Source organism: Bufo gargarizans, chromosome 2 (assembly GCF_014858855.1).
Source record: "Bufo gargarizans isolate SCDJY-AF-19 chromosome 2, ASM1485885v1, whole genome shotgun sequence".
Taxonomy (NCBI): Eukaryota; Metazoa; Chordata; class Amphibia; order Anura; family Bufonidae; genus Bufo; species Bufo gargarizans.
Window position 1 is genome coordinate 77,401,778 of NC_058081.1, and position 9,474 is coordinate 77,411,251.

Consider the following 9,474-nt stretch of genomic DNA (forward strand, 5'->3'; position numbering starts at 1 on the left):
TGGGTGAAGATCGCTTGCCACTACAGGAGACTCCCCCTCGACATTTTGAAAGCAGTGTGCCGAATGCTCCGGCACCCCGCTCAAAGTGACCAATAACACAGCTCCTTTCTGTAAGGAGCTTTGTTGTTGGCTGTTTCAGGCAGCAGCAGCAGCATTGCTGCGCTGCCTGTGCCGTTCACAGCGCTTACTGCGCTGATGAATGGCAGGAAAAGTCTAGGGCGTATTAGTACGCCTAAGACTTTTTCCAGGGGGCGTGTGCCCAGAGAGAGGGCTCCGAGTGCCCCTCTGGCACGTGTGCAGTAGGTTCACCACCACTGGACTAGATGGTGGGCAATTCGTCTGAAAGTCAGCTGGGCAAAATGTCTTTGAGTGTCACGCTCGTGTGTAGGAGGAAAACACAACACCGAGCATAGGAGGGAAAGGGGATACCGAAATAAGGCCTTGAAACTAGGCAAGAAAGATGGACACCTCCTAGAGAAAACCCTAACTCCAGTCCTGACAGACTACCAGTATGAACAGGCCCCAAAGGAGGGCAAGTTCATACACCGGATACCTAGAATCCTATCTCACCCTATAGGACCCTGGAACTAATGTCAGGACTGAGTCTACCTGTTCCTCCAAAGGGAAGGACGAACAGGAGTCTCCCTCAGGCCTAATGATAAACAACAGAGAAAGGTAACACACACGTATATAAACAAAATACAAAAGAGAAAGGAAACACTTATCTTCAATGAAGCTTTGGTAGCACCAGGAACTCAGCCGAGAACCAAACACAAGCTAACCACAAGTCCAACAGAAGCTGTAAACCGCACAGCATAGAGGGAGAAACAACAATAAATAGAGGAGGTAAAATGACCACAATAGCCACACCTGGGGAAAGAAGGTGTGACAAGCACCAGAAAAACAGACGTCATTTGATCCAAAAGGAAAACATGTCAGATCAAACCACGTGTTGCCAGTCTCATAGATCTCCTGCCACCTGTTGCAGGAATGTCCGTATGTCTTGGTACGTCCGTGACATTGAGTCCATCATAGAGTGATTTCTAGCAGTCAATGATCTCTCACCAAGAAGTATACTGCCCAAAAGTAGACTCTGAGAGCCTTTTTATAGGGCAGTGGGGAAGCAGTTTTATGCCCCTTTGTGGCAAGATCCAGTGTCTAATCAGACCGTACCTGGAATCCTATGCATATCTGAGAGAGAACTGCATGACAATTTTTGCAGCAGTCTGATATTTCTGAGTGCAATATTGTTTTGTCAATGAATGTACTGTATATACTCCCCCTCTCTGCACAATGACTTCTGCATAGGTCACAGAGCATGTCTAAAAAAATTTGCAGCTCCCCATCCTGCAGTTGTTTCAGACTGGAGGCTGCCCTGAACAGTAGGAAGTACTCTGCTGATGAATATGGAGGGAAATTCTCTAGGCTGCCCTACTGTGCTTTTAGATGGATCAGCTATTTTGCGGTTTATGTAACCCTGTAATATAATATTCTAGAAAGTAGGTTAAAACCAGAGGTGCTTCAATAACACAGAAGTAAATTGTTTTAGAGTTCATTAGTGTTTTTAGCAGCCTCTTTTATTAATATTGCTGTTGTTTTCTGAAATTTCAGGCTAAACAAATACAGTGGCATATCTCCAATGGAGGCAGACCATGCAGGGGCCCGGGGCCACATGGCCTCATCGGCTGTCTGATCTCAGCAGAAGCCTTCGCTTCAGTTTTAATTTGTTTTTTGTTTTTTGATGCCGGCAGGCCGAGCAGTGTGAACAAACTAGAGCAGGTTGCCCTTTCTGTCTTGCTAGAACTGGGAGACAAGTGTCTTACTGAGCGGCGCTAGTAATAAGCAAGAAGTGGGATGCCAAATGTCTTTTGTATTGTATTAGGCCGGGGGAAGCGGAGAGTGAGTGGCCTGCTGAGGAGAAGAAGGGCCCCCAGATAGAGCTGCAGGGTAGGAAGGGGCCCGCTTGGCTGCAGAGGTTTATTTTCCTATGGCAGAGGTGGGGAACCTTTTTTGGTGCAGAGGGCCATTTGGATATTTGTAACCATTCGCGGGCCATACAAAATTCTCAACTTAAAGATTTGACGGCTATATTCGGTCAAACATATAATTGACTTAGCAAGTTATGGAAACAAATCTGGAGCGCTGTATTTTTGCAGCACAAAATGGCGCCTGCACTATATATACAAGTACAGGCACCATTTTGACCACACATGGCAGTCTAATTTTTAATTTCAGAATGCTATTTATTTAGTTCTTTATTTGGCATTAATGGCAGCCAAGCTAAACCCAGGGGGGTCCAGAGAGGGGTTCACCCAACTTTCACTCTGACACTGTCCCTGCCTCTTTCTTTGTAAATGTCCCTGCCTTTGTCCCTTTCTCAGTCTCAGATCTGGCCCCCACCTCCATCAGCCTAAGATTAGAACCCCCAGCCTACATCAGCCTCAGATCAGACTCCCATCAGACCTCTCAGGCTCAGGTCAGACCCCCATCAGACCCTCCCTAGCCTCAGATCAGCCCCCATCAGACCCCCTAGCCTCAGATAAGACCCGCCAGCCTCAGATCAGACCTCCCAACCTCAGATCGTACCCCCATCAGAACCCCAAACCTCTGATCAGCCCCTCCCCAGTCTCAGATCAGACCCCCTTCAGATCCTCAGCCTCAGATCAAACCCCACTCAGACCTCTCAGCCTCAGATCAACCCCCATAGACACTCCCTAGCCTCAGATCAGCCCCTATCAGGCCCTCCCTTGCCTTAGATCAACCCCCATCATAGCCCCCAGCCTCACATCTGACCCTCCCTGTAACGGATCTCCTGGCACCCCGACTGGGTACCTCGATTGATGGATGCTCCTAGTGATTCCCGAGGGCTCCAAGCACTCCGCTTGACACCGTAACCACCACAGGAACAAGGAACAGGAACAGCTCTTACAAGAGCTAGGGGTTATAGCCAGGGGAGTATACAGCGTATAGCAATCCCCACACACATGAGATGAGGCTCTATGCTGAAGGCAAAACAGGAACTTATTTTATTGAAGACCAACTCAGTATATATACAGTTCAAGAAGTCTAACAACATAAATCAATCAACCATGAACAACATGCAAACAGACATCTCCTCCCCCCCTCCATAATAAATGAATAGGGAGAGAGGAGACACATGTGATGGGATTATCTCCTGAGTGTATCATAGGGTGCTCTACTCATCTAGGAGTCGGCTGCTCCTAGAGTCAGCTATCTTAATCCCATCACTAACACAATCAGTGGGAGTCTCCATAGTTCTGGGTCCATAGTCTGTAAGAAGGAGGCTAGCCCTCAGGCTTCTCCAGCAGCCCCAGTGACGATTTAGTCTGTGACATTTCTCCCCTCCCAACAGTACACTAACTAGGTACCTGACCTCCTGTCGGTCTGTGCCTTAGTTAGTCAAGTAGCCCACCCATAAACAAACACTGGTCATGTGGAACTCTGGGGCCTGGCTCTGTTCTGTATGTCCCCAGCTGTTCAGTGGCCGTCTGCTACTCCTTGCTGCATTGTTGTTCTCTCACTTAAAGCTGTGGGTACTTGGTGGGCAGAGGCCAACTGCGCTCTGCCCAGATGCCAGCTCTTCCGCTGGGGTAGCCTGTGGGGAATCAGCCTCTGGACAAGAGGATAGGGGAGGCCAGAGGCCAACTGTACTCTGCCCAGATGCCAGCTCTTCCGCTGGGGTAGCCTGTGGGGAGTTAGGCTCTGGACAAAAGGAAAGGGGAGGGCAGAGACTGACTGCGCTCTGCCCAGATGCCAGCACTTCCGCTGGGGTAGCCTGTGGGGAGTCAGGCTTTAGACAGGAGGATAGGTGTGGGCAAAAGTCGACTGCGCTCTGCCCAGATGCCAGCTTTTCCGCTGGGATGTGGTCAGGGAATCCTACCCCCAGGACCTTGTTGTGGATCAGCTATGGAGAGGAGGAATCACTTACCTCCTCCTCCTGGCATTCCTGCGGGGTTGGTGGGGGATCTGTACCGGCCGTCCAGCATCCCGTTAGTCCTAGTGCAGAGGCGCGGTCCCATCTGCACCATCAGAGTTAGGGGTGCTGTCCCCCTGTGGTTGGGGAGAGAGACCGGTTGTCTCCTCTCCCTTCAAGGTATACTGCCGCTGGGGAATGGAGACGATGCTCTCCTCTCCCTGCAAAACAAACTGCCGCTGGGGAGCAGGACCGACTGTCCCTACTCCCTGAAACTCCGGCTGTCGTTGGGCATCTGGGCCGACCACCCAGCATCCCTGTAGGGCCGGTAGAGAGACCTCAGTCCCATCTCCACCTACCATATGGGGTTCCCCCCAGGACCAGTCTATGAGGTCCCCTACCTCCGCAGCTAGTACTGAAGCAGGGGATACTTCAGTCGGGTCTTCCCAGCTGTAGGGTTGTAGGTCTGGGACTGACACCCAGCTCTCCGGCAGTGTATATTGGGGCCAAATTGAGCTGAGGAAGTATTGGTAATCCTGCTCCAGATCCCACTCCATTGTCACTAGAGATGCCAGGTATTGTCTCACCTCTCTCGCTGTAGCCCAATCATGCATAACCTCCCTGTAGTCATGGATGTCCCAGAACCGGGACTCTCCAGCATCTCCGAACTCCGGTTCTGCGAAGGCCTCAAACAACAGGCCAGGGCCATCATAATCCTCACCCTCAGGTCTGTCGTGCTCAGCCATCCAGGGGGAGTGCCGAATCACATACCACCAGAGTGCCTAGTAGGCGTCTAGCCAAAGCTCCTTCCATACCAGGCTCTCGAGTCTGTCACCCACTCATCCAGGGGCTGCTCTCCCAGAAGGGGCATTCGCAGGGCCACTCGCATCCGCAACCGCTGCTCCTCACTAGGGAGACTCTCGCCCCACCGACGCTGTACGTCTTCCAGGGCCTCGTGCCCCCCCCCCTTCAATCCGGGTAATCCTCCTCCTCGTAGTGGAATGCTGTCCCAAGACTAGCCGATTCCATCCTTCTGTAGCCAGGGGCGCTGTACGGATACTAGCATTGCCCTCAATATACTCCACGAACTGTGTCTCCAAGCTGCTTCTCCTCGCACTAGGACACCATCCCACTGCTGCCACCACTGTAACGCATCTCCTGGCACCCCGACTAGGTACCTCTGTTGATGGATGCTCCTAGTGCTTCCTGAGGGCTCCAAGCACTCCGCTTGACACTGTAACCACCACAGGAACAAGGAACAGGAACAGCTCTTACAAGAGCTAGGGGTTAAAGCCAGGGGAGTATACCGCATATATAGCAATCCCCACACACATGAGACGAGGCTCTATATTGAAGGCAAAACAGGAACTCCTTTTATTGAAGACCAACTCAGTATATATACAGTTCAAGAGGTCTAGAAACATAAATCAATCAACCATGAACAACATGCAAACAGACCTCCCCCCCCCCCCTCCCTCCATAATTAATGAATATGGAGAGAGTAGATACATGTGATGGGATTATCTCCTGAGTGTATCATAGGGTGATCTACTTATCTAGGAGTCGGCTGCTCCTAGACTCAGCTATCTTAATCCTATCACTAACACAATCAGTGGGAGTCTCCATAGTTCTGGGTTCATAGTCCAGCAGCCCTGGTGATGATTTAGTCCGTCACACTCCCCATCCTTAGATCAGATCCCCAGCCTCAGATCAAACCCCACTCAGAGCTCTCAGCCTCAGATCAACCCCTTTAGACCCTACCCAGCATCAGATCAGACCCCATCAGACCCCTTAGCCTCAGATCAGACCCCTTCCAGTATCAGATCAGACCCCCCAGTCTCAGATCAGACCTTCCCCACTCTCAATTAGCCTCAGATCAGACCCTATCAGAGCCCCCAGCATCCAATCAGACCTCAGATCAGACGATTAAAAAAAAAAATAAACTTACCTCTCCAGCTCCTGATGGCGCTGCCACCTGGCAGATTCACTTAACCTCTCTCGTCTTCTTACCGCCGTGCTTTACTGAGACCTGACAGCGCACAGCGTCAGGTCATAGTATGCACCTACGTGCACTATGTCCTGATACTGTATGTGTCAGGACACAGAGCAGGGTCGGAAGAAGACAAGGGAAAGGGAGGACAGCCAGTGCAGTGCTATTCTCACCTCCCTTGCCTCCAGCATGCTGACCACTTCCATAATGTTCTGACAGGAGGCTGGGGGCCACATGAATTGATCCCGGGGGCCATATGTGGCCCGCGGGCTGGAGGTTCCCACCCCTGTCCTATGCAGTGCAGTGAAGCCTGAGACCTGCACTCCATACTACACATAATGCAGTCAGGAACACTCACGCTCCATTAAGAGCCTGGGGGCCACTGTGTCTCCTGCTGCTTGGCTGACCTGATTGGCTGAGGCTGCTGATTAGCCATTCTGAGGAGCTCCTCTAACGTATGTTCTCTCAAGCAGCACCAAGGGCCTTTTCCTTATGTTGGAAGGCCCTGTAGGGAGTTATTTTTGTAATTCAAGGAGGTATCTGTATCACTACTGTTGTATTATGGGGCCCCTGTTGTGTTGACAGGTGGGGCCACAATCTAATGGGCCTTAATGGAGGAATGTATGGGGGTGGAGCATTTGAAATTAAGCAGATGGCAGGTGTTAATGGGCATTATGTTCCAATTGATTTAGTTATCATACTTGTATTTTTTTTTAGGGGGGGGGGATGTATTTTTATAAATTAAAATGTACTTCCATTCCGCAGCCTCGCAGAAAAGATAGAAAATTTCTTATTGAATAGGCATTTCTATAATAGGGCTGGCCGTTCTATTTCCCCCTTCTTATCTGATTTCTGAGCTCCCTAGAAGAAAACCTACATAGTGGGAAGTAAGGGAATTTAGGCCACTGCATACAGTACTGGCAGCTTACACAGAAAGGAGACGCCCCCTGCTTGTTAGAGAAATGCATCTAGCTATGTAGCTGAAAAGAGGAATAATATGGCTGAGAAAGTCATTAGGGAAGCCCAAAAAAGACCTGCTCTTTCACAGTTATGATTCTACAATGAAGCACAGACATTATGCAAACATTTTTGAAAACTCAGGTATGCTTTAAATAATTTTTGGTGGCCCAATGACCCCTCTAATGGCACATACTGGTGACTGGCCGTCAATGTTTGTACATAGACAACCCCTTCAAGAAGAAATAGGAGTTTGAGTGTCCATTTCTGATCCACTGTTAATATAGTAAAGTCGCCACCTCCACACGGCAATTGACAAGCTGCATATACATGTATACACAGCAGCCTGTGAGATTCTCCTGGGGGAGAAAGAACAGAACTGTATATGCGGCATGTTGTCCTTCCGTAGGGCAGTGGATGCAAGTGACAGATCTGCTGTTATCCTTATTATGTCATGTGCATCCTCAGCCTCATGTATGTGCCGGAGATGGACAGGAGCAGACGCCTAGAGCCACCATTAGCATACAGACAGGATGAAGGCTAGAATCTGATGGCGACCGCCCTGGCTTTTTATACATGAGGCCTCCTCTGTTTTTCTTTCTAAATTCATTGCAGATGTTACTTTTACAGGAAGATTGTCATAATTATATCCTAGTTCATGGCTTACTATGTGTGCTGTATATGTATATATTGCTGCATACTTACCAGCATGAAATATATACATGTGGACAAGTAGTGGTATCACTGAATCCCTATCTGCATATTTGCTAAGCCTCAGACAAAGAATTAAAGGGGTTTTCAATGCCATACATTTCAGATAGGTGTGGGTATTACCTCTGGGCCCATTTCCTATCTAAAGAATGGGGCGCAAAGTGAAGAGACAGCAAGCCACACATGTGCAGCTACCCTACACTCATCACTGTGGGAATCGGATGCTGTTTCGGCTGTTTTCAGAAGTCCCATACTGGTGAATGGAAGGATGATGGTGCACACATGGCTTGCTCTTCATTCACTGCTTTGGGAATTCCAAAAATAGCCAAGCGTACCCACGTGGCTATTTTCAGAAGTCCCATAGCGGTGAGTGGAGTGCAAGCCATGCGTGCACAGTGACCCTTCCATTCACCCCTAGACAGCATGTGTGGTTAGCAATATGCCATAAATATCTGGGACTACCCCTTTATTATCTGATCCGTGGGAGTCTGACTCTTGGCAGGCCTGCCAGCCATCAGAAGGGGCACATTTGAAAGAAAAGGCCATGATACTCCTTCCAACAGCTGATCCGCAGAGGGTGCTGGGAGTTGGACCTTACCTCTCAGATATTAAAGGAGTTAATCAATGAATAAAGGGGTCGCAAGGATATGCCCCCATTGTCGGATAGATGTGGGTCTCACCGCTGGGGCCCGCACCTATATCGAGAATCAGTGGCGTAGCTAGAAATGACTGGGCCCCACAGCAAATTTTTGAATGGGGCCCCCCTCCCCCGGTAATTTTTTCGCAACCCCTTCCTTCAATGCCGCCCCCATTCCTGTGGCTAGTAAAGATCGCTTTCTCAGACCAGGCCCGGCAGCTGTCCCATCCGTTTTATACACCGTCTATACTATCACTGTATATATTTTCATTGTGTAATACTGTTGAGGGGTCCCTGACAAAATCTTTTAGTTCTCCTCTTCCTGGATGGGCCCCCTTCTGGGTCAGGGCCCCAAAGCAGCCGCTTCCCCTATAGTTACGCCACTGTCGAGAATGGAACAGGCAAAGTGGTGGCTGAAGGACTCCGGTCCAGCTACCACCAAGCGTTCCCCCCATAGAAGCCAGTGCTCGGCTATTTTCAGCAGCCCCATAGAAATTAATGGAGGGCAGCTGCACATGCACAGTGCACCCTCCGTTTTCAGGGCTCCATTGTCTCAGATGAGACAACCCCTTTAATGTAAAAAATGAAAATCAAACATCATATGGTCCATGAAAACCCCTGACAGAGCTAGAACCAGCCCTGTACTTCACATGGATCCAGAGATCTCCTCATTCATTGCTCCAATTGCCCTGCTAGATTTATATCAAGCTGGCAGCTCAGGGGAGTGTCCTTTATGCTGCAGGTCTCTCCCTATCACAGCTTAGGAGACAGTTGAATGACAGAGGGAGGTGGACAGAGAAATAAGAAAAAGAACAAACAGTAGGTGGCGCTATACAGATACATTTTATTGAATAACTCAAAAATATTGCAGACTCATCTGTCAGTTGATTTGCAGCAAGCCCCTGAGGAGCCGTAACAGAGGATGGGAGAGGCTCTGGCTGCAGAGAGTCTATCACAGTGGTTTTCCTCACACAGTTTCTCCCTAGAGCCAATATAGTGAAAGGAGGGCGCAGTCTTTCTTTCCTCGGGGCATTCCCTGGTGTTAGGGCTCCTGCCTGATAGTATTTGGGGTGCCCTTGGTGTTGTGGTTTTTGGTGTGAGTACAAGGCAGGAGATGTTTCATACTGAAAACATTTGTAGTTCACAATGACATACCTTTAAAAAAAATAATAATAGGTTTGACCCTGAAATCAGTAGCTGTTGACATCTACAACATCGTGACATAACTGTAACAGGGATTTTTAA